The sequence below is a fragment of the Hakea prostrata genome, chromosome 7, assembly GCF_041222555.1.
Source record: "Hakea prostrata isolate BN-2017 chromosome 7, UWA_Hpros_2, whole genome shotgun sequence".
Classification (NCBI taxonomy): Eukaryota; Viridiplantae; Streptophyta; class Magnoliopsida; order Proteales; family Proteaceae; genus Hakea; species Hakea prostrata.
Genome location: NC_142606.1, coordinates 30,021,810 through 30,045,681, shown reverse-complemented (window position 1 = coordinate 30,045,681; position 23,872 = coordinate 30,021,810). Strand labels below are relative to the sequence as shown.

Sequence of the window (23,872 nt, the reverse complement as noted above, 5' to 3'; positions counted from 1 at the left end):
ATTGTATTCTCTATCCCATGACTGCAAGATCCTCCCTTAGAGATAGAATTGTTGCCTTGCAAAGTTCTGATCAAGAGTTGAAAGAGAAGATTGATAAGATTGCCTCGAATTCAGAAATGGACCCTGCTTTTAGTACATCTATGGATGGTACCTTATTGTTTAAAGGTAGACTCTGTGTGCCCGCTGTTGATGAAATCAAGAAAGAAATATTGAAAGAAGCACACCAGTCCATCTTTACAGTACACCCTGGAAGTACCAAAATGTACAAGGACTTAAGGGAACATTTTTGGTGGAATGGTTTGAAAGCAGATGTTGAAGACTTTGTTGCCAGGTGTGGAACTTGCCAACGTGTGAAAGCTGTTCGCCAACCCCCATCTGGATTACTTCAGCCCCTTCCTATTCCTAGTTGGAAGTGGGAAGATATCTCAATGGACTTTGTGACTAGCTTGCTGCGGACGAGTAAGGGAAATGACACTGTGTGGGTGATTGTTGATAGGTTGACTAAATCAATCCATTTCATTCCTATGAAGATCACCTACTCTTTGGATAAGCTAGCTAGACTTTATGTGGACAATGTAGTTCGTCTACACGGAGTACCAGTGAATATCGTTTCGGACCGTGATCCTAGGTTCACCTCAAGGTTTTGGAATGGATTGCAGAAAGCCTTGGGAACCCAATTGAATCTGAGTACAACTCATCACCCACAGTCTGATGGACAATTTGAGCGGACAATTCACATTCTTGAAGACATGCTTAGGTCTTGTGTGGTTGACATGGGTGGAAATTGGGATGAACACCTAGCCTTAGTCAAGTTTGCCTATAACAACAGTTATCAAGCAACAATAGGCATGGCTCCGTTTAAGGCTTTGTATGGTAACACTTGTAGAACGCCCTTGTATTGGATTGAGACTGGTGAAAGAAAAGTCTTAGGTCTAGAGATGATTGAAGTTACCAGTGATATGGTTGACATGATTCAGGAAAGGATCAAGTCTGCTCAATCTAGACAGAAGTCGTATGCTGACAAGAGAAGAACCGACTTAGAATTTCCAATTGGAGAGAAAGTCTTCCTTAAAGTATCACCTATGAAAGGGGTGACAAGATTCAATGTGAAAGGAAAGCTTAGTCCCCGCTTCATTGGACCTTTTGAGATTTTGGAAAGGGTTGGACCTGTAGCATACCGCTTGGCCTTGCCTCCGTCACTTGCTGGAGTTCACAATGTGTTCCATGTTTCAATGCTTCGGAAATACCTAGAAAACCCGGAGCACATACTACAGCAAGCACCCGAAGGACTTAGTGCCGATCTTTCTTATGATGAAGGACCAGCCGAGATCCTAGATAGAAAGGACAAGCAGTTGCGGAATCGCACCATCCCTCTGGTGAAGATCCGATGGAAAAACCATACCCCTGAAGAAGCTTCATGGGAGAAAGAAGAAGACATGAAGGAGAAGTTTCCTCATCTTTTTGGAAGCACAGGTACGCTTTCAATTTCGAGGACGAAATTCTTTTAAGGGGGGGGGGAGAATGTAATATCCAGCCCTATTCTAACCTTGACCCGACCCGGATCCTTTGTTGTATTCAGGTCCGAAGACCCGAAGCGGTGGAAGAAGAGATTTATGGACCATTCTGATTGATGATCATGATTCGGAGACCGAGCCCATGGACATTGACAATGATACCCCTTGCTTAAATGCATTGTCAGTGTTTAAGGAAAGTCTGCGCATCGGAGAAGATTAATATGGTTGATGTACCAAATGACCTCCCTGTGCACAATCCGAAGGTATTCCCCGAAACTAGACTTCTTGATTGAATTGTGGAAGAAAACCTCACTCAACTTGACCTTGTATAGCCTTTCAAATCCCTACTTGAAGTTGCTGTTCTAAACTTGAGTTTTCTGCTGAAAACATTTTGGTCGATCCTTTTGGTCGATACCATCGACCAAGGACCATCGACCAAAATATCCCGATCTGCCAAGTTAATGATTCCATGGAATATTCCTTTTCTATTTAATATGACCTCGAGCCTTGAGCCTTTTGCAATCATTTTTCTCTCACGGGAACGTGGGGAGAGCTTCCCAAAGCAGCTCCTTGGTTAGTGTGAAGGGTATCTCATCAAAGACACTTAGTTTATCATTGATTCTTGTCTTCATCTTCCACACTAAGGTATGACTCCTCATTCCACTCTCTACCCTACCTTTTTCTACTCTTTTCTATTGTCATCTTGCTGATGAGACATTTGGAATGGTGCTGCAACCTTGCAACCACCACTCCAAGTGCCTACTCATGCTCAATCCATGATTCCCTTAGCCATTCATTGATGCTATGCTTATATCTCATGCCTAGCATATGTATTCCATGATTTACCTATTAACATCATACCATTTGATGTCAAACTGAGCTATAGAGTGTATTATGTTCATGTTTAACATTGCCATATGATTCCAATCGAATTTCTATTAGTTCCTCTAACTATTGAATGCTATTCCTCATCAATGCAATCAATTCCAACTCATGCCATGATGTTTATCACTTGAACTTGATAGCTCAAATTGGGGCTTTTTAATTAGACCATTGGATTGGGTTAATTCCTTGATTTATAGTGTCCTACTACTGTTGTTAAGTATGCCTCCAACTTTTAGATTGATCCGAACACCGGAAGACTCATTTCGGACCAAAATCCCCAAAATCCACTATTCTGACCCGAGGACAATTTTGGTCGATCCTTTTGGTCGATACCATCGACCAAGACCATCGACCAAAGTTGTTCTTGACACCAACCTTGGTCAGTTTTGACCCAAATGACATCCGATCTTCCGACTTCTTTTCTAACTTATTATTGATGTTTGTTTAGGGCCTTAACAATTCTATTGGACTATTCTTGGTATTCTCAATTCATCATCAACTCATCCAAGGTAAGGATGGTTATATCCATAAACATATAAGTTATCAAATATTGAACTGTGCTTTATTTAAAGAACGAAATCCCTAAATTTTCTTTCAATCATTATGAGACTGTTACATATGTGTTAGAGCAGTAGCATTTAAATCTTTATACTTTTGTTGTGTTACTTTATCATTTTGATTTGCTTATGTTTATAATGATTCGTTTCAATATCATGATTTGATTACTATTATGAATATGCATTGGATGCATGAGAAATGATGAGATTGGATGTGTGATTGCTTACGTATGACTTGGGATTTGGGGGTGTCCTACTGACACTTCTGTCTTTGGGCATCGGAGGGAATAGTATGGGATGTTCTCCGATGGTGCCTATCGACACTTTCTCGAGTTATTGGATGACATACATAGGATTGTCTAGTTGTGTGGCTAGGTTCATCCTTGTCGTGTCAGACCCGAATCGGAAGGGCATTGAGACCGAACAACCCGTGGTAGTGTATTGTTGGATGGGCGCTCTAGGCCGGTAGCCAATCCGGTAGGGGACATAAACCATGCTACGGATACCTGAAAGGGGCCATTTATTGGTAGAGTTGCATATGGATAGACTTGGGCTCACGGGCGCTCAAGACCGGTAACCAATCCGTGAGAGGACGTGAGAGCTTCCCGTTTACTATATGTGGATGACCAATAGGGTTGATGAGTCTAAAATCCGGGATTTCGCTGACTCTAGTGTGAAGGATACCGGAAAGGATCGCCGGGGGCGAGGAATGGACGTATCTGAATCTGACTTGACCGATCGAGTAGATGACTTGCATTGGGCTAGGCTTTTCTTGTGACATGCGCCGATACCCGACCAAATGGTGATGTGAGAGAGTGGTGACCGATCCCCTTACTACGGCTTTTTGATGACTTTACCGATCTTCCCCGGGCATTCCCAAGATATGGAAATGGGAGAGTGACTGACGACCCAGAGAAGTACGGTGCTATGACTTAAAGCATGTCTACCCAAGAGACCAGCATTCATAGAGTTAGGCTCATATTTGCATCATATGTTCCATATCACATTGCATTATTATATGTTCTGAATGTGTATGATTTCTAATTATGGAATAACTTCCTTCTTTGAGTTCTTCGAACTCATTCCTTTTTGTGGAAATGTTTTAGATTACATTCCAGGTACCGAAGATTACGATGGCACCTCCTATGAGGCGGACTATGATTCCACATACTACCCTCCGGGTAGTGGCGTCGGTGAGGATCCGTATATTGGAGCCGAGGAGGATTACTATCCGCACCAGGGTTAGCCCCACAGTTGTGCGGGAGCGGCAGCGTTGGGTTTACTTCATCCGTACTGTTGAGGAGACTACCATTAGTATAGAAGAAACCCTAGCATAGTGCCCCATTCCCCTGGTGTATTCGTGGAGCCTTGGATCTTGTAATTAACTTGTTTTTGGATTATTCTGTTGACACTTGGATATGTAACTAACTTGATTTACTTCTTTTCCGCTGCTCTGAGAGGGTGGCTACCACACCTTCTCACCCTTTATGATTTTGATCACACTCTATTATTATCTATATTCCGCACTCTGATTTTGTTAATCTTATCTTATTTATGATACTTAGTATTAACTGTTTTTACCATTGATTATTACTGGTCATGATTGTGTTACCGTGTATGTGGGAAGCATGGACCTCAGATCATTGATCCTTGGACTATGGATCACATCCCGGGTATTCAAAAGGGGGGGGGGGGGGGGGGGGGAGGCCCAACCCATACGGTGGGGCCACCCCAAAAATTTTTATTAATTAGGCCTCAAGTCCATCAACCAAGCTCTTCAACATCAAGATGCAGTTCATCTCCAAAACAGAAAAGGTTTCCAAGTAGGGAACTCCATCATCAATCTCCATGGATTTTGGGTTAAACACCATGTCTTCTACTGAGATGGCCCACAAAGTCTTCTTCCTTCACTTCGGGTCTTTAGATTTACACTAAGGGAGAGGCTGACTTGACTTCCTAAGACCTTCCAAAGATAACAACACTGTACTCAAGGTCCAACTTCAAGGTCAAACATCAATCAAGCTCTTCTTCATCCAAAACAAATAGGTTGTCCAGGTTAGGGTTAATGGGACTTCACACTAGAGGTCCTACGTCACTTTGGGCCTTGGAGTTTCTTTGAAGTTTGAGCAAAATAGGGTTAAAATGGCAAAATTGAATGAAAATTTGCTGAAGAATTGAATGAAATTCAGCTAAATATCATGAATTTCGCAATATATCACCAAAAAATCGTTTGTTAAAAAATTATCGGCGATATTTCATCAACTTTTTGTAAATCTTAAGTTGGGTGGCCGTTTCGTGTCGCCAAGTCTGCCGCCATAATGTACACAAATCATATCCCATTATAGTAGCCCAATTGTAGTTCAAGACCAACATGGCTCAACATGGCTCGAGACTAGACTAGACTGAATACTAAACATGCCATGGTATGTCCAACCTTTAGGACCAATATGTTCAGCTAGGCCTGACCAAGACTAGGCTAGGATCAAATTGGTATGGTAGGGCCTAGGCTAGAACATTTTACCCTGAGTCAATGTCACGTCGTGCTAGGCAGTGCTAATGAGTCTCAGGGTTGGGTCGGGGACAATGAGAAAGGGCAGGACCAATTCGAGTCAAGGCCAACCCATCCTTAATCGGCCCAATCGGGAACAATCGACCGGGGTTGATCTCGACTTGACCCATCAAGGTTCAAGGTTAATGATAAAATTTGTAGGCCCTAAGTAAAAGTTAGACCAAAACAAGACTTTGTTAAGAACATTTGTGGCTGATATTGGATTTTGTAAAGCTCAACCAAACCCATCCCTATTGTAGCCCTAATCAAGCTCAAGCTATTTGAAGCTATTTGAAGCCTTAATATAGCCTGGCCCAACAAAATTTGAAGCTCTTAAGACTCTTAAATAAAATCATTAGTATAAATAGATTTGGCACAGTAAACCACACTGGCCCAAGCCCACGGCATAGAATTTTACTCCTTAAAATTGACCTTTTATGTAAATAAAACTGAGATATTAGACTTTTAAAAGGGTCAACCCTGTATAAAATATGTCATAAAAGTACTTGCAATACACTCAGCCCAACTTCTATATAAGAGATTTGGGCCAAATAAAAATCCTTGTATTTTGTATAAACAAATTTCTAAAACACTTAAGAGTGTTCATATATAAGGTACACTCGAATCCTTGTATATTATCAAAACTTACACAATAATTTTTTCTTTAGGTGAAGCAGACCACATGTATGTTCGTATACTTGTATGGACTTGGATCTTTCCTATGATATAAATGATTATAGCATGTGTTATTAAAAAGAAGAGTGAATGACCAAAAAAAAAAAAAAAAAAAACGGCTTCTAGCATGTATGGAATGATTGGGTGGACTAGCAAACACAATTGTTGTTGTCCAATGCATACAAATCATATTGGCGAACCATTAGTCTAAGGAGCTAGAGGATATTGAAGGAAAATAATTGAAGGTTTAAGCATGACTTGATTGAAACTCAATTGTGTAAGCGAAACTATCCTCAACGAGTTATGAACATTTCGTTCCTACAACTGGTTTGTGAAATAAATCACCTGAAAATTCATAAATTAAGAAGCACATGTTGAATATTTTTCTTATTAGGAATAATAAAAGCAGGTGATACCGGACTAGTGGCTGCTTTTGAGGCAGAAACCACCATGGCTCATGTCGATGTCGTTTTATTATTATTCTATATTATATAATCAAATGTAACAATAGACTTAGCAGCCTAATGAAACTTTTATAAAGTTTTCATAGATTCAAGCCTCGAATATTTATTAGAGGTCCAGATCACCTCTCCATTAGGAGAAAACAATGCGGTTTCTTGAGGGTTTTTGACCACATAAATGGGGGTAAAGTCCACTGGGTTCCATTTTTCGTCAATTTAAATATTTATTCTGTAGGGCCGATCCCTATTATGTGATAAAAAACCATAAAAGGGCACACTGTTCTCCTGCTCCCTTAACGGAGACTCGATATTAGATATTAGATATAAATTTTATATTAGTATTTAAATCATTATAAAATCATATATATATATATATATATATCATACTACTATAATAAAAGCATGTACTCTTTCTTTTTCGCAAATCTTTTTCTGTCCTTTTCTGTCCATAGAATTCTTCTAAATACCAATAATGTTGTACTATTTGTTATTTCTTTAGTTATTTTTGCAAGGATAATTTGGACTTTGTAGTCATGAATTATTATGAATTTATCCTTAATTTTAATCCCGATTTCTTTCTTGACCTCTTTTAATCTCTCTCAAAGTCTGTCGCTCTATTCCTCTCCCACTCGAACTCTCTCTGAATCTCTCTCTCTCTCTCTAAATCACCACTATCTCTCATGACCTCTCTCAATCTCAGTCTCTCGCTCTCTATATCCCTCTCGATCTCTCTCAATCTTCTCTCACGAATTGGGAAGACAAAGCAAGGGCTTCAATACAAGGTTAGTTGATAGACCTCTATTGATCTCTTTCGATCTCTCTCAATCTCAGGGATTCCCAGCTGCTTTGTTGCACTTGGCGGAAGTCGAATTTGATCAGTATTATATTGTGTTCTTAAATTTAGCCTTATTTTGCCTGTTTTGTTTTTCTCTACTTCCTGTTTTTGCAAGCCAGAAAAAGCTTGAAATTGACAATGAGTCTCTTTTAATCTCATTCAAAATTTCCAATTAATTCCTTTAATCCATGTGCAATTGTCTTAAAAGTAGTAATTCGTGTCTCTTCAATATGTTGTTCGGCATCTATACGTCTTAGTTTATTGAGAGAGTATTTGCTTTATGATGTATGCATCAATGACTTACCAGGTTTTGATTCATTCGTCAAGTTAAAGATGCATGATGTTCCATCCTATTTTATTTGTCCAATCTCTTAGGAAATCATGAAAGATCCAGTAACTCCACCTTCGGGGATAACTTCGACAGGGAGTTCATAGAGAGATGGATTCTCTCTGGCAACAACAGCACTAACCCTTATTGACAGATCCAATGATTTTGGCATAAAATCCCTATAATTTTGCATGGTCATGATGAGAACCAGAGTCAAAATATCCAGAAAATTAAACATAGAAAGATATGAAATGATCGTGTGAGAACTATCTTTATAGCGTAACGCATGGATTTGGGGTTTAGTGTAAAGATTAATGATTGGAGCTCTATTCAAACTCCATCTTTTATGGGCATATTATCAGGATTTCACTCAAACTCAAGAGTTAAAGAATATGAATAATACAAGGGGTTTCAAATGGATTTAGGGTTTTACTTCTTGAGTTTGAGTTTGAGTGAAATAGTGATGATATGCATGTGAAGATGAAGCTTGAGTAGATCTCCGTGTAAGGAAATCAGAAACGCCAAGTAGAGGAATGAAACGTTGCTATACTGATTATTACTTCAAAATTATCAGAACGAGCAAAGAACATTAGAAGGAACTTGAAAAGAAGACGAATTAGGTTTTAGTTAAAATCAGTGAAATCTCGGAACATGATATCATAAAAAGAAGACGATAATCGATGAAAAAAACTCTAAAGAGAAGAAAGGAGAGTGATGAAAGAAAGAAGAAAAAACTGCCATTGTTAGAACTCCAAGAAGCTTACCCTGTGCAACACAAAGGACGGGGATTTTCTTCAATGATCTTCGCCTTGAGAGTGAAGCACAACAACGACAATTTCGAACGAAAAGTCCGATGAAGCTGGATGAGCGAGGAAATATCTTTCTATAAGGTGGATTTATATCCTACAAATAGGGAAAATAAATATTTTCAAGTTCAAGATGCATGATGTTCCATCCTATTTTATTTATCCAATCTCTTTGGAAATCATGAAAGATCCAGTAACTCCACCTTCCAGGATAACTTCGACAGGGAGTTCACAGAGAGATGGATTCTCTCTGGCAACAACAGCACTAAACCTTATTGACAGATACTGATCTGACCCCAAACCACGCCCTTCGAGGATTGATCCAAGCATGGTGCACTCTCAATGCTTCCAAAGGCAATGAATCCCAACACCACAGACTCCAGTTTGTGAAGCCCAGATCTTCAAACTTCTTAAAGAAGGTAAGGTTGTTCAACATAGAATGAGATGCCTCAAGAGTCTTTGTCCCATCGCCAGTGAATGCGAGAGGAACGGAGATGTCTGGAATATGCAGGTGCAGTTGAGTTCTTGGCTTCAATTGTATTAAGCGGGAGTCCAAGAGCGAGTTGTAGAGCCAGTGATGAAGCTCTATACGTACTTCAGCGTTGACAGATATCAGAGGTTGGACTCAAGAAACTTATTGGCAAAAATGGTGAATTCATTGAGACCTTGATGTGGGTTTTGCAACATGGGAGTAACTCATCACGTACTTACTCTGCATTGCTTCTCAAATCCATGTTCGAGGTGTCTGATCCGAATTTCTTGATGACCTTGCGAGTAGAACATCTTGTTCATCTCGTGAACGTTTTGCGTAACATATCTTGCAGCAGGCATCATGGGCTTCATTGCAGATCATAGTTGAGCTCTGTCAATGGAGTCGAAACAGGATCAAAGCCGTGGAAGCTGGTGCAGTTTCGGTGTTGATTGAGATACTTCTACAGACAACATAGAAGAGAGATTCTGAGATGGTGTTGGTGGTGTTGGATCAACTGTGTGGATGCGCAGAAGGGAGAGCGGAGTTGTTAGGTCATGGAGCTGGAATTGTTGTGGTGTCCAAGAAGATACTTAGGTTTCACAAGTGGCCACTGATAGAGGAGTTAAAATGTTGTTTTCCATATCGAGGTTCTGTGGGACTTCATGTGTTCTTCAGGAGATGTTGCAAGTTGGGGTTGCTTCCAAGTTGTGTTTGTTGCTGCAGGTGGATTATAGCCTCAATACCAAAGAGAAGGCCAAGGAGATGCTTAAGTTGCATTCTAGGGTTTGGAAGAACCCTTCCTGTATCCCTGTCCATTTACTACGTTCTTATCCATCCTCTTAATCAGTGCATTCTCAGGCACAGAAAAAGTGGGAATGTACGTGAAAGAAGTTAATTTCGTGTACATAATCTTTTTCTTTTTTTTCCTGGTGCAAAATTCTGTGTAGAAAATCAGATAACTAAAGAAATACTTGGGCACGAGAATTTGTATCTGACTTTTATAGAAAAATGTCAAATGAAGCTGTTTCAGACAATTTTTGTTTATTTTTTGTTTATTTTTTTATTATTTTTTTAATTAATGTTTTCAAGCGTATGATCCAGCGTTTTTAGAAGGAAGCTGCTAAGATGAACAAAAAGTCATTCAAGTCCGCCTGGGTTCTGGACTGAAGGGCGAGCGTGAGCATGCTATCACCATCGACAATGCCTTGTGGAAGTTCGAGATCACAAAATACTACTACACAGTTATTGATGCTCCTGGGCATCGTGACTTCATCAAGAACATGATCACAGGTACATCACAGGCTGATAGTGCTGTCCTTATCATTATTCTACCACTGGAGGCTTTGAAGTTGGTATCTTCAAAGATGGTCAGACCCGTGAGCATGCCTTGCTTGCTTCACCCTTGGTGTCAAGCAGATGAGTTGTTGCTGCAGCAAGCTGATCAGGATTTCCTCTTCAATTTGTTAGTTTGTCTTTTGATAGTTATATTAACTTTAACTGTTTTGATAAGAATTCACTTAGCATGTTCTTGAGTAGTTGAGTACGCTTCTAAAGCATCTGCTTATTTCTTTTAACGGAAGGCTTTTCTTTTCTATTTCAGGTTGAACTTTTACTATATCTTTTTTCCTAATGTCCTACACATAGTGGTGCTTAAAATTGTTTACACGCTATGAATTATATCGTCAAGGTAATCCCATCCTAATAAAATGCATATGCAACATTTTCATTTGGTTAAATGTGTTTCTTTATGGAGATTGGGTGGTTATCTATAATTTTTTGGAAGTTTTAAGGTGGTTATCTAGCATCTCATCAATTGTCTTGGAAACTCACCAAATTTGGCAACACCTAGAAATAGCAAGCATAGAACTACAGTTTGACCATATCACGGTGTAGTATGATCTATTGTTCATTTTTAGAACCTTGCAACAATACAAGAAAATATTAATTTTTCATGCACTAGCAATATAGCTTTAGATAAAAGACTTGTAAATTTCATGTTTAACTTGATGGTCTTTAGCTCAAATTGGTAGAGCATTTGGAACATAAGTGTGTTCCAAAAGATGGTGGTTTGAATCCACCAAGCCCTTTTTAGTCTACTTTTCATAGTAAAATTAATTATGTTCATCATAATTTATATAATTTCAATGATGTTTTCTCTTTTTCTATCTTCTCATTCTTTTATTTTTGTCTACTTTTCTATAACTCTTGGTTATATGGTTCACAAAAAAAATTGGATGCTTATGTTCTTTTGACATCTCTATTGTATGGTTAAATATTATAACCCTAAGTACCTTTAAATGAATTGTAAAGTATGACAAATAGTTTTTCAAGAATAATCAGTTGACAAAATCATGGTAGCAAACAATTTCTAAAATGATTTGGTTCATATGACAAAATATTGATATCAATTCCAAATGACCCTAAATACTAAATTCAATACAAAGAAGAACAAAACCCTAAGGTTTGGTAATACTTTTTTTTTAATGCCAAATAAAGCCATCAAGTCATGTTCCATTCGATTTTCGAAAGGAACTTATGTCTTTAACATTAATTCATTCAATTATGGCCCAAGAATCTTCGCTACTCATAGTTCTATCTAATTAGGATAAATGCGAGAAATCCACGTGCATTTGCACGTAAATGTTCTAACTAGTATATATATATATGTATATATTTATATTTATATTTGTATTTTATCCAAAAAGTAAATATGAATATGTATGTAATATTTTTAAAGAATTATTTTTTTTGTTAATAATATTTTTTAAATTCAAAATAAACAAAAAGTAGAAATTTCTAAAATCCGATTAGGAAACTACTTCCAGCTCGGATATTTTTTGAAAAACTATATGAACAAACGGATCCACATCCTCAGTAATTCTTTTCCCTACAATTCCCTGTAATTCCCTCACAGGATTGTGCCATGTGGCATTTATATAATCCAATGGTTATCCAGTTAAAAATATATTTGAACTTTATTTAAACCCACCCATAAATTTGAATTTTATTTAAACTCTAGTTTGTTGGGTAGCCGTTGGATTACTTAAATGCCACATGGTACAATCCTGTGAAGGAATTTCAGGAAATTGTAGAGAAAGGAATTACAGAGGAAACCCAGTAAAAGTCGGTTTTCGAATCCTATTAGGAAAACAGTCCTGCTTTACTTTGTATTTAAGCACACAACCAACGATCCTGTTCAATGCTTTTAACACAAGACTCCCCACTCCCTCTTTCTCTCAATTTTGCTTCAGTCGCTCCCTCTCTCTCAAATTTTCTTCTTTCTCTGAAATTTGTACGAAGTGAGATGATGATGATGCAAGGAGCTGGTAACAAATTGATTAGGGTGGTGCATCCAAAGAGCCTCTGGGACATGGTATTCTCCTCATCGTCTGAATCGAACATAACTTCTGATGAAAATGTTGAGATCGTGGATGTATGGACTCATAATCTCGAGTATGAGTTCAGTCGGATCAGAGCTGCTACCAACTTTGGTGCGTTTATTTCCATAGATACGGAGTTTCCGGGAACTGTAATTCATCCGACCAAACCCAACTACAGCATGAGTTCATCTGAGCGGTATAAACTTATGAAGGCCAATGTGGATTCACTCCACCTCATCCAACTTGGGTTCACTATTACTAATTTGAACGGTGATATCCCTGCATTTGGAGGTCATCGTGTGGTTTGGCAGTTCAACTTCAAAGATTTTGATATTTCAAGTGACAGATATTCATCAGATTCCATTGAACTTCTCAAGAAACAAGGTATAGACTTTGAAAAGAACAGGAGAGAGGGGGTTGATTCTTTACATTTCTGTAAGTTGTTGTTTTCATCTGGTTTGGTGTTTCACCGTACAAATTGGTTTAGATGGATTACTTTTCATGGCGCATATGATTTTGCATATCTGCTGAAAGTTCTTACGAGGAAGCCATTACCAGATGATCTAACTGGCTTTTACATGCTTATGAGTTCATATTTTGGGGTGCAAGTCTATGACCTGAAACAGATAATCAAATCCTATAATGGTGTCTATGGTGGTTTGGAACGTGTGGCTGGAACATATGGAGTGAAACGTAGAACTGGGAATGCTCACCGTGCTGGTTCTGATAGTTTGTTAACCTGGAGTGTTTTTCAGAAAATTATCCCAAGAGGCACTGAAAAAGTTGAAGGAACCAGTATTTTGTTTGGACTTGATATTGATCCTAAGCCAGCAACACTAGCAGCACCTCTGATTCTTGATCGCATAGTACTTGCTCCATTCATGTTTCCTGTTAGTTGTGGTTTACTCATTGTGCCTGTGGATCCTGGCTTCACCGAAATGCTACCTGCTTATTCTTGCTTCATTGGAATGCCATCTGCTTGATAGTGATTCTGGTTCGTAGAGCTTATTCATGGAGTCTGATTGACGACTTGAATATCTTGCCTGTTTCAATGTGAATTCTAATATTTAGATATAAACTTTGTTCTTGTACGCTTAATTTGTAAGGAAAGCTGCAGTTCATGAACGAAGTTAGCGTTATATTTAATATTATTCCTTTAATTAAGATTGTTAGTCTCTGGATTATTCATTATTCTTTGTCACCAGATCCATCAATATTTTATTTGCTTTGTCAATTTGAAATCGCAGCTCACAAGAAATATAAATTTGTTTAACTTTCTGGCACTGCATAATATGAAGAGGAAATTGTTAATTCTAATTGCTTTTATAACCAATGGTTATTCTGTATGATCTCTTCTAGCATGAAAATTATATTTGTGACTTGCTCAGCTTTCAAGCTCGTGAAAGAAATAATTTACAGAAGAAATCATCTGATGGTCAAAGCTCATTATTGGTGCGGAATGCATAATCTCTCATTCATGACCAGTTCTTGCAGTATCAGACCCAAGACTTACCCAAATCAACTTTTGTACATAAACTTTTTTCTGGATGAATTTCACAATAAAATTGAATAAACGAGAAACAACATACATTGATGGTCAAAATTGGAAACAAAATCTGGATCATCCAACAAACCCCTTGGAGAGAGCATACTGGCTTTTCAAAACACATAACAAATGATGTAGGGGAAAGGGCTCTTATACAAGTAACACATTCTTATACAGGAAACACATTTGGAAGTACATGTGGAAGTTTACTCTCCAGCGAGCTAAAGGGAAGAAGGTTAGTCTCTTGGGATGCCTTGACTGGACGCAAGCAAGCCAAGTGGCCGTGCAATTGATTGTAGCAAATAGAGAGTTTGCTTGCTTGAATTGTTCCTTCTTTCTCTTTCACAACTGGAGCACCTGTAGGATCCTGCACATAAAACACAGAGTTTCTGTAAGAACCCATAACAAAGCATAAACAACATTTATATACCACAGTTAGAACAGATTATCCATATGCATGGCATCTTAAAAGCCTAAAAGAAAGCATTATAAGATTTGGAACTGCATGTTTTGAGTGGTTCAACTGATTTCCCCCCATGTCTAAGCATATCCAAAATGGTATAAACAGCATGAAATTTTGAACAGTCTAATGTGCTGCAAAAAGCTCAAAAAACACACCCCAAGCATGAGAAATGTGAAACCTTGCTTGGTAGTGTTGTCCCCCACAAGATGGATCTCAATCAACTTCTGGATATCTGCAAGGCTGGAATCCTTTACAATCTTAACTTCTTAGTGAACTTCCCAGAATTCTCCTTTGAGGCCTCCCATTTCACATACACCTCAAGGAGACCATCTGTGTTTCTGTCGTCAGGCATGTTGTTCTCCTTTGAGTTCTGGGCAACTTCAGAAGGTAACCACCGATTTGTGTTCAGTGGGACAGCTTCTGTTGATTTATCCTCCACAAATTTAAGTGTTGCGAGTGGCTTGCTTCAGGTGTTGGATTCAGTGTTCACGTGGCGTTTTTATCTGTTACATCAGCTAGAACTTGATTACTCAACCCAAACTCTGGCCTACAAACAGTTTGAAGGTCTGATATCCTGTTGGAAAGAGAGCACATTTTAAGTGATTCATCATCAGCTTTTCTCACAGGAGATGATTGGTTCCCAAAGAGCAGGAAATGTTTTGGATTCTTGTTCTTCTATCGGAGACTACCTCTCATGGACTCTCCAATTCACCCAGTACTTCTGGACTCACATTCTTGTCTTCACTTCTATTTCTGCTATAATTGAATTTGTCTCTATAATTGCTGCTACTAATTAGTTCAGGTACCAGCTTCTCTGCACTAACGGAATAACACCCCTTGTTGAGATTGATTTGTTGACTAGAGACATCAATTGGGCTTAAATTTACAGTTGTTTCCTCTACTATTTCTTTCTCCACCTCCTTATCATCTACATTCTCTCTGCCTTGTCCCTCATTTTCCTCTTCAAACACAGTATTCAAACATAGTAATTGATACGGAGAAAATATAATCGAACCGGGTTCATCCTTGGTTCGACCCTCGACCCCGATCGGGACGAAAGGAATCGACTAGCTTCCGAGCAGGCCGGATTTAAAAGGTAGCTTCCGAGGAAGTAAACTGACTCAGTCACAAGCACGCCCTAATCCGCTATAATCGGAGTGAACTTATCGTCAAGGAGACGGTTAATGACACTTGTGGAAGAAGCCGATCGTTATTATATGGATAACTACCATTTAACGATTATATTATCAAAGGAATTATCTAATAGCCCAACCTCGTACGGATCTATCAATAATAGATCTGTTCGTTAAGATCTGACGGCTATCCGAAGAAGGTTCAAATACATCCAACGAAGGAGATTCGAAGGTACACACTATATAAGACATCCCCTGCCCACAAGGTGAAGGACACATACAATATGAATCGTATTTTCATTATTCATTCTTTAGCTCTGTGCTTAAGTAGAGCCGTTTATGATCAGTTCATCAACTGACATAGCCTTCGAAGGTGGACTCCCGACCCCAGCGGTTGGGCCACATCTGACGTTCGTTTTTGCAGGTCATCCGCAGGAGATCTAAGGGCTGAGCAGATTTTGGACGCATCATTTGGTGCCGTCTGTGGGAAACGCTTCAGAAAGCCATGATTACTAGATCATCGGCAGCAGCAGCAGTAGTAGCTGCGGCGGCCCAACGAGACGCTAGCGTTCAAATTCCCGGAGCAAATAATCCAGATATCCCTGAGGGAAGTCGACCTCTTGAAGTACGGGAAGATGGTGGTCAGGGAGGTAATAATCCTCCTGATCCACTCCAGTACCAGCTAGATCAACTGAAACTCCAGCTATTGGAGGTGAGTCAGACGCTCCGTACGTTGACCAAGTAGGTGGTGGCGCTGCAAGCACCTGATCAACATGATGCGGGAAGGCGCGCATTACAAAGGGAGCAAAGACTGATCGATGACTAGAATGTTGGTCAGAATTTCGGGAAGGCCGACTGGAGGCGAGAAAGAGAACCTAGGAGAATTGGAGAACTCCCTAGGAGAGATGAACGGTTTGAAGGACCGCAAGGAAGCACAACCAATTCAACGACAAGGTTGGCTACAGGAGTACACACTCACTCACCAATTATCAGGCGCGCGGTTTGGGAGAATGATTGTGTCGTCGGTGATCGATCAACACATATTGGTCAAGAATTGGCCAATATCAATTAGAAACTCAGACAATTGGCGAGAGGGACAATAACTGATGATATTTATTTGGTTATTCGAAAGTCTCCGTTTGCCGAGGCTAGGATATCAATTTCCTCATAATTTCCGGTTGCCAACCTTTTCCAGGTTCGATGGTTCGGGAGATCCCATTGCTCATATCAGTTACTACCAGCAGACTATGGCTGTTGCGGGTGATTCAGATGAAATCCTTTGCAGGGTTTTCGGTTCATCTTTGATTGGAGCAGCACATAAATGGTTTTCGAATATCCCGTCGGGAAGGATCGGGGACTTTGAAGAGTTGGGGAGAAAATTCATAGGACGATTCCAAAGTGGAATCCAGATTAAAAAGATTGAGGCGACCTTGTTTACTATCAGGCAAGGGAAAAGCTAATCGATTCAGGAATATCTGAAAAGATTTAACAGGGTCACAATGGAGATAGAGAATCTAGATGAACAGCTAGCTAAAACTGCTTTGTTCACTAGACTCACTAACCGACGACTCTTGGAGTTACTACTTCAGGACATGCCTACCACCTGTGCTGAACTGGTGCAAAGGTGTCAAAAGCAGGAAGAGGTGATGGAAATCCTGGATGCACACCAGGGAGACAACAAGGCCTCTACAAAAGAGCAGAAGGCCCCTGAGAACAAGCAGAGGCCGAAGCAGAATGTTCATGATCGAGTTGGAAAGCCTCGCCAGGCATGGCTGTAGAGATCTCCCGGCAAAAGTGAGTATACTCCATTAAACACTCCTCGGGCTGACATCTTAAACATTATTAAGGGGCAGAATATCTTGAAGAAGTGGCCTCCAAAGCTTCCCACGAAGCCTGGGGAACAGGATAGAGAGAGGTATTGCCGTTTCCACAAGGATTACGGTCATTACCAATGATTGCAGGCATTTAAAGGTTGATATTGAAAGAAGGCATTTAAAGGCCGATATTGAAAGATTGATATCGCATGGCCACTTGTCCAATTTTGTCAGAGGAGACGAATGGAAACGTGAGACACAGGTAACAAGAGGGAACGTTTGGTAAGTCTAGAATGACCGACCGAAGCTCCTAAGTCTAAGAAGGGTAAGGAAGTGGTCGATGCCACTCGGTCACCCATACGGACAATATTTGGAGGGCCTGAACTTGAGTCTCTTTGGAAGCTAAAAGCCAAATCCAAGTTTGTTGGAACCAGAGAAACGCAGAAGAGGAAAAGACTGAATGGTGAGGGTTCGATCACCTTCGGTGAAGAAGATGAAAAAGGCGTCTGTTTACCTCATGATGATGCCATAGTCATCAAGGTAGAAATTGCACGCCGAGAAGTACATAGAGTGTTAGTTGACACAGGGTTTGTTGCAGACCTTTTATCTTATGCAGCTTATCAAAAGCTTAAAGTGGATGAAGACTTGATGGAGCCATCATCCACGCACCTATATGGCTTTGCTGGATCCTCTGCGATAGCTGAAGGATCAGTACAACTAGATTTATCAATTGGAAGCTTCCTTAAAGAAGCTACTGTTTGGGTAAACTTCTTGGTGGTTCGAGAACTTTCGGCTTACAACGTCATTCTAGGAAGGCCATCCCTATCAAAGTTAGGTGCTATAGTTTCCACAAAGCACCTGAAGATAAAATTCCCGACAGAAATGGGAATTGGTCAGGTTTCTTCTGACCAAAGAATCTCTCGACAATGCTATGTAGCGTATTTGAAAGATAAGGAGGGCTCGAGGAATGTAACTGCGTTACCAATAGAAATACGAGAGGATTGGGACGAGGCAGAGATGCAAAGGCCCAAGCTAGTCGAGAAGTTAGAACAAATCTAGCTGTATCTTGATAACGAAAAAAGAATTACTTATATTGGGTCTGAGCAGCTAGAAGAATTCAAGGAGGAATTGAAGTCTTTTCTTCAGCAAAACAGCAATGTGTTTGCATGGTCTGCAAAGGATATGCCAGGAATTGATCGGCAGGTGGCAAAGCATAAACTTTGGATAGATCCGAAGGTAAAACCAATAATTCAAAAGAGGAGAAATTTCTCCATTGAAAAGCATGAGGCCATTCGGGGTGAGGTTGAAAAATTGAAGAACTCTGGTTTCATTGAACCCATCGAACGCGCAGTCTGGTTGGCCAATGTGGTAATGGTCAAAAAGGCAAATGGAAAGTGTAGAATGTGTACAGATTACACAAATCTCAACAAGGCTTGCCCAAAAGATTGTTTTCCATTGCCCAGGATAGATCTGTTGATAAATGCCACCGCAGGATATGAAACATTGAGTTTCATGGATGCATACTCAAGATACAACCAAATCCTCATGAACAAAGAGGATGAAAAGTTAACTGCTTTCATGATTGATTGTGAAAGCTTCTATTACAAAGTCATGTCGTTCGGCCTGAAAAATGCAGGGGCTACTTATCAGAGGGCTATCAACAAAATATTCAAAGACCTGATCGGCAGAAACGTGGAAGCGTATGTTGATGATATGCTGGTAAAGAGCATTGCAAGGTCAAAACATATTGAAGATTTAACAGAGGTATTTTCAGTACTGCGAAAATACCAGATGAAGCTGAACCCGAAAAAGTGTGCCTTCGGTGTATCATCGGGCAAGTTCCTGGGCTTTATGGTGTCACAAAGAGGTATTGAGGCTAATCCGGCCAAAATACAGGTTTTGATAGACATGGAAGCACCTAAGACTATTCGAGATGTGCAATGCTTAACAGGAAGAGTAGTCGCGTTGAACCGGTTCATCTCACAGTCGGGAGAAAAGTGCCTACCTTTTTTCAAAGCACTTAAAGATTTGAGAGGTAGTAAAGAGGCGAAATGGTTTGAAGAGTGTCAAAAGGTGTTTGAAGATCTTAAGGAAACACTAGGAAGACTACTGCTACTGTCTCGACTGGAAAAGGGAAAAATTTTCCAACTATATTTGGCAACATCCCTCTCGGCAGTAAGTGTGGTGCTCGTTCAGGAAAAAGACAAAAAGCAGTGGCCAATCTATTATGTCAGCCACGTACTACTCGACGCGGAAATGCGATATTCCCAGATCGAAAAGCAGGCTTTGGCTCTTATGATAGCAGCTAGATACGAACATACTTTCAGGTGCATCCAATCGAGGTATTTACTACTTTTCCCCTTAGTAAAGTTCTTCGTAAACCTAATTTGTCTGGAAGAATGGTGGCATGGTCGGTTGAGCTAAGCGAATTTCAAGTAAGCTTTAAGCCTTGAACGACAATTAAAGTCCAAGCATTGGCCGACTTCGTAGTAGAAACTACTGCACCAATGGAGGAGATTGCTGAGCCTAGTATTCCGACCATGTGGGAGGTATACGTGGATGGCTCGAGCAATAAGCAAGGAGCAGGGGCTGGAATTCTTTTGAAAAGCCCAGCAGGTTTTATTATTCGGTATGCGTTAAGATTTGCATTCGAAGCAAGTAACAATGAAGTGAAGTACGAGGCTCTAATAGCTGGACTTCGCTTGTCAAAAGCATTGGCGATAGCGGAGGTAACTATCTTTAGTGACTCGCAGCTTATTGTCAATCAGGTACAAGGGGAGTATGGCATCACCATCTCACGGAAGTAGGGTTCCGTTTACGGTTATTCCATCTCAAGTAGATTAAAAAGGAAGGTAAAATAATCAAGGGGTAATCACAGAGACGAGGGAAAAAAGGTAAAACCAATCTAACGGAGAAAAGAGAGTAGAGAACGAAGGGTTAGTTCAATACCTCGCACCAAAAAGCCAGAGAAGAAGAGAACTGATCTTCCAAGCCACTGTCAGTACTCCAGAGACTCTTTCGGATCTTCCCCGCAGCCGTCTAAACTCCCAAATAGGCAACCACAAATAAAGTAATCGTTAATGAGACGGAGGTTGCCTTTTATAGAAGTCTGGGGGCAAAATAGGGCAAAATCCCCGAAAATAGACCGGGTGGTCGCTTGGGCCGGTCGCATAGGTTAAGCGACTGCCACTAGTAACCGCCCCCATGTAATTTGCCATACAAGGGTGCTTTTACTAGGGGCTGATACCCAAGGCCAACCTAGCCCTAAATAGGAGATGGGGGAGATCTTACCTTCATTCTGGACATCTCTGAACAACATCTGACTTCCGGAAATCCCCGCTCCAGTCAAGACAGACTCTTCAGAAAAAGGATCCAGATCCATGGGTCATGGGTATGGATCATGGGCTTCAATCCGGATACTCCACAAGTTCACCTGACTAGACCTTCGGGTTCTCTGACCTGGAATACGGATCTCGGGTTAGAAATACGGGGGGTATTACATGATGTGTATGCAAAAGCCCATAAGGTTTAAAACCCATTTGATCCTCCAAATCCCTGATTATTCCTTACTGTCTGCCTTGGTCGACTCCTTGGTCGAGTGGGCCACTCGACCAAGCACTCGACCAAAGGAGTGTGAAATCCGAGAATTTGTAATTTTAGGGTTTTTCACTTCTATTTAAACCCTACTTCGTATTTCTTTGTTATGGCTGCCTCCTAAACACTTTGTCAACGTGAGAACACGTCTCCGAAACTCTCTCTGGTGATTTCGAAAGCTCCTCTGCAGATCTGTAGCCTCTCATCGTTGTTCTTACAATTCAAGGTTAGTAATCGCTTCAACATTGCGAATTTCATTTCTTCAATCTTGTTCTTGATTGAGATCAGAAAGTAGATGCTGCATCCTTGCAACCATCCCTTCGTGATCTCCTTCGTTTCTTTGAGATCTATGATCATCATCAAGATCTTAACCCTGGCCGTATATTTTTCTGGAAACCCTAACCCTTGCTTGATTTCTGGAAAACCTTGGTGACCTCCCATGCGAGGGAAACCTCATGGGTAATGTTTCTAGTAACCTAAACTATAATTTCTATGATTTTCTTGTTATAATTGGCAATTCATTAATTCCCTTTCATTCTATGATCATAACCTTTCTTGGGGAGCCATAAAGGTTGAAACCCTAATTTCTTGGGTTAAATCAAGAACCCAATTTTTTTTACCATGATTTGATGTTTTTATCTTCTCATATGATTCTAATACATCCTAGGAAGTTCCCCTTCGAATTTCGGATCAATCCGACTTCAAACGAGGAAGTTATGGCCAAAGCAGTCCGTACAATTCCGTACTGACTTGCATGGTCGACTGTTTGGTTGACCGGGCCAGTCTACCAAGCACTCGACCAAAAGGAGTCAGTAGCTTCGTTTTTCGCCGGATTTGATTCGTTCGCTCTTTGATCTTTTAGGCATCTTTCCTAATGTTGTATCTATGGTTATTAGGAGTTTATTTGCTAAGTTTTGAGTTGCTCACTTTGATCTTTGGATCATCTTCTTTGGTAATCAAGGTAAGGACAATTATTTCCTTAACTACATAGATTGCTTGTTCTCTGGTTTCTACCTTATGAAACTATGAGATTACTTACTGTTATTGTAATTTAATTCTGATCTCTTACTGTGAGAACAGTAGGACTTGTTTATATTATCTTTTTCATTATTCATGTTATATGAATTACTTATTATTACCTAATCTAATTTTGCTTTTACATTCTCTTGTATATGATGAATTGTTGGTTGTATATGTCATGACTGATCTGAGAATGTGTTTGCTTAAGTTTGGTTTGGGATTGGGGAGTGTCCTTTTGACACTTCTGTCCTTGGACATCGGAGGGAATAGTATGGGATGTTCTCCGAAGATGCCCATCGACGCTTTCCCGAATCATTGGTTGTCATACCTAGGGATGTCTAGCAGTGTTTGGCTAGGATATACCCCTGTTATATCAGACCCGAATCAGAAGGGTATTGAGACCGAACGACCAGTGGTAGCAATGTGATTCACGGGCGCTCAAGACCAGTAACCAACCCATGAGAGGATGGGAATCATATTGTGGAGGCCATTTATTGGAGGGTTGCATATGGCTAAACTTGGGCTCATGGGCACTCAAGACCGGTAACCAACCCGTGAGAGGACATGAGAGCTTCTCGTTTACCATATGTGGATAACCGATAGGGTTGATGAGTCCGTATTCCGAGTTGGTCGGTGCCATAGGATACGCTGACTTTAGTGCGAAGGATACCGAAAAGGATCGTCAGGGACGAGGAATGGACGTATCTGGAACTGAGATGATATAACTGACTAGATGACTTGCATTGGGCTAGGCTTTTCCCTGACATGAGCCGGTACTTATGCCAAATGGTTGTGAGAGAGTGTGTTGACTAAATCCCCTACCATGGTTTGATGAGGACTTTACCCAACTACCCGGTAGACCCAAGATGCCAGGATGGCTGAGGGGGAGTGAGTGACCTACCCAAAGAAGTATGGTGCTATGACTTAAAGCATGTCTACTATAGAGACCAGCATACATAGAGTTTAGATGCATTCATACTTTATCTGTTTCATATTGCATTGCATCATGTTATGTTTTGTCACATGTTATCTATGATGTTATGGATTAACTTGCCTTACTGATTTTCTTCGAAACTCATTCCTTTTTGTATATTTTCTTGTTAGATTATCCTGCAGGTACAGATTATTATGACGAACAGTACAGTGAAGCGCAAGCCGATGAAGCGTATTACACGCAAGGTACTGACAACGATCAAGATTACTCTGATGATCCCCTGGCGGATCAAGCTGCGTACTACTTTTGAAAACAGCATAGAGTTAGAAAGGATTCATTGGGTGGATGAAGTCCACACTTATGAAGACGTTATCTATAGACTAGAAGACTCTTGTTCCTAGTTTATTTCTTAGTACATTTGTTTCAATTGTAATTTCCTTTTTGACTTTCATACTGCGTTCCGCTATGTTTGTGGAGTGAGTTTCCGCCTCACTTTACTTCTTTTGATATCTTCGGATATCTGCTATCATTTCCGCACTCTGATTATATTATTTATTCATTTCTTGAGTTAAACCTTTTGTTTATAATATTTAAACCTTGATTATTTCCTGTTTATGATTATGTTATTGTATATGTGGGAGGATGATTTCCTCGATACTTGATCTTCGGGGCTGTGGATCACACTCCCGGGTATGCCAGTTAGGGTACTGGCTGGAGGGATGTGACAGAGTGGTATCAGAGCCCAAAGTTAAAGGAAATCCTAACCACAGAAAACAGTAACAAAACATTCTGAGTCATAGATCCAGAAGTGACTCATCTACTCTTAGAAGTGAATAATAAAACACTTGGATTAGAAACTTGTTTAATGAAGCATAACTGAATACTTCTGAATAATGCACAATAATTA

The 23,872-nt window shown here is 40.1% G+C and overlaps 3 pseudogenes; 2 read left to right on the top strand and 1 right to left on the bottom strand.

The window, feature by feature from the left end:
• Nucleotides 1–7,808: 7,808 nt before the first annotated feature.
• LOC149010882 (E3 ubiquitin-protein ligase PUB23-like) lies at nucleotides 7,809–9,924 on the top strand (annotated as a pseudogene).
• Nucleotides 9,925–12,451: 2,527 nt separating this feature from the next.
• LOC149010881 (putative CCR4-associated factor 1 homolog 11 pseudogene) lies at nucleotides 12,452–13,444 on the top strand (annotated as a pseudogene).
• A 732-nt stretch (nucleotides 13,445–14,176) lies between these two features.
• LOC149010880 (kinesin-like protein KIN-10A) lies at nucleotides 14,177–16,397 on the bottom strand (annotated as a pseudogene).
• Nucleotides 16,398–23,872: the final 7,475 nt, after the last annotated feature.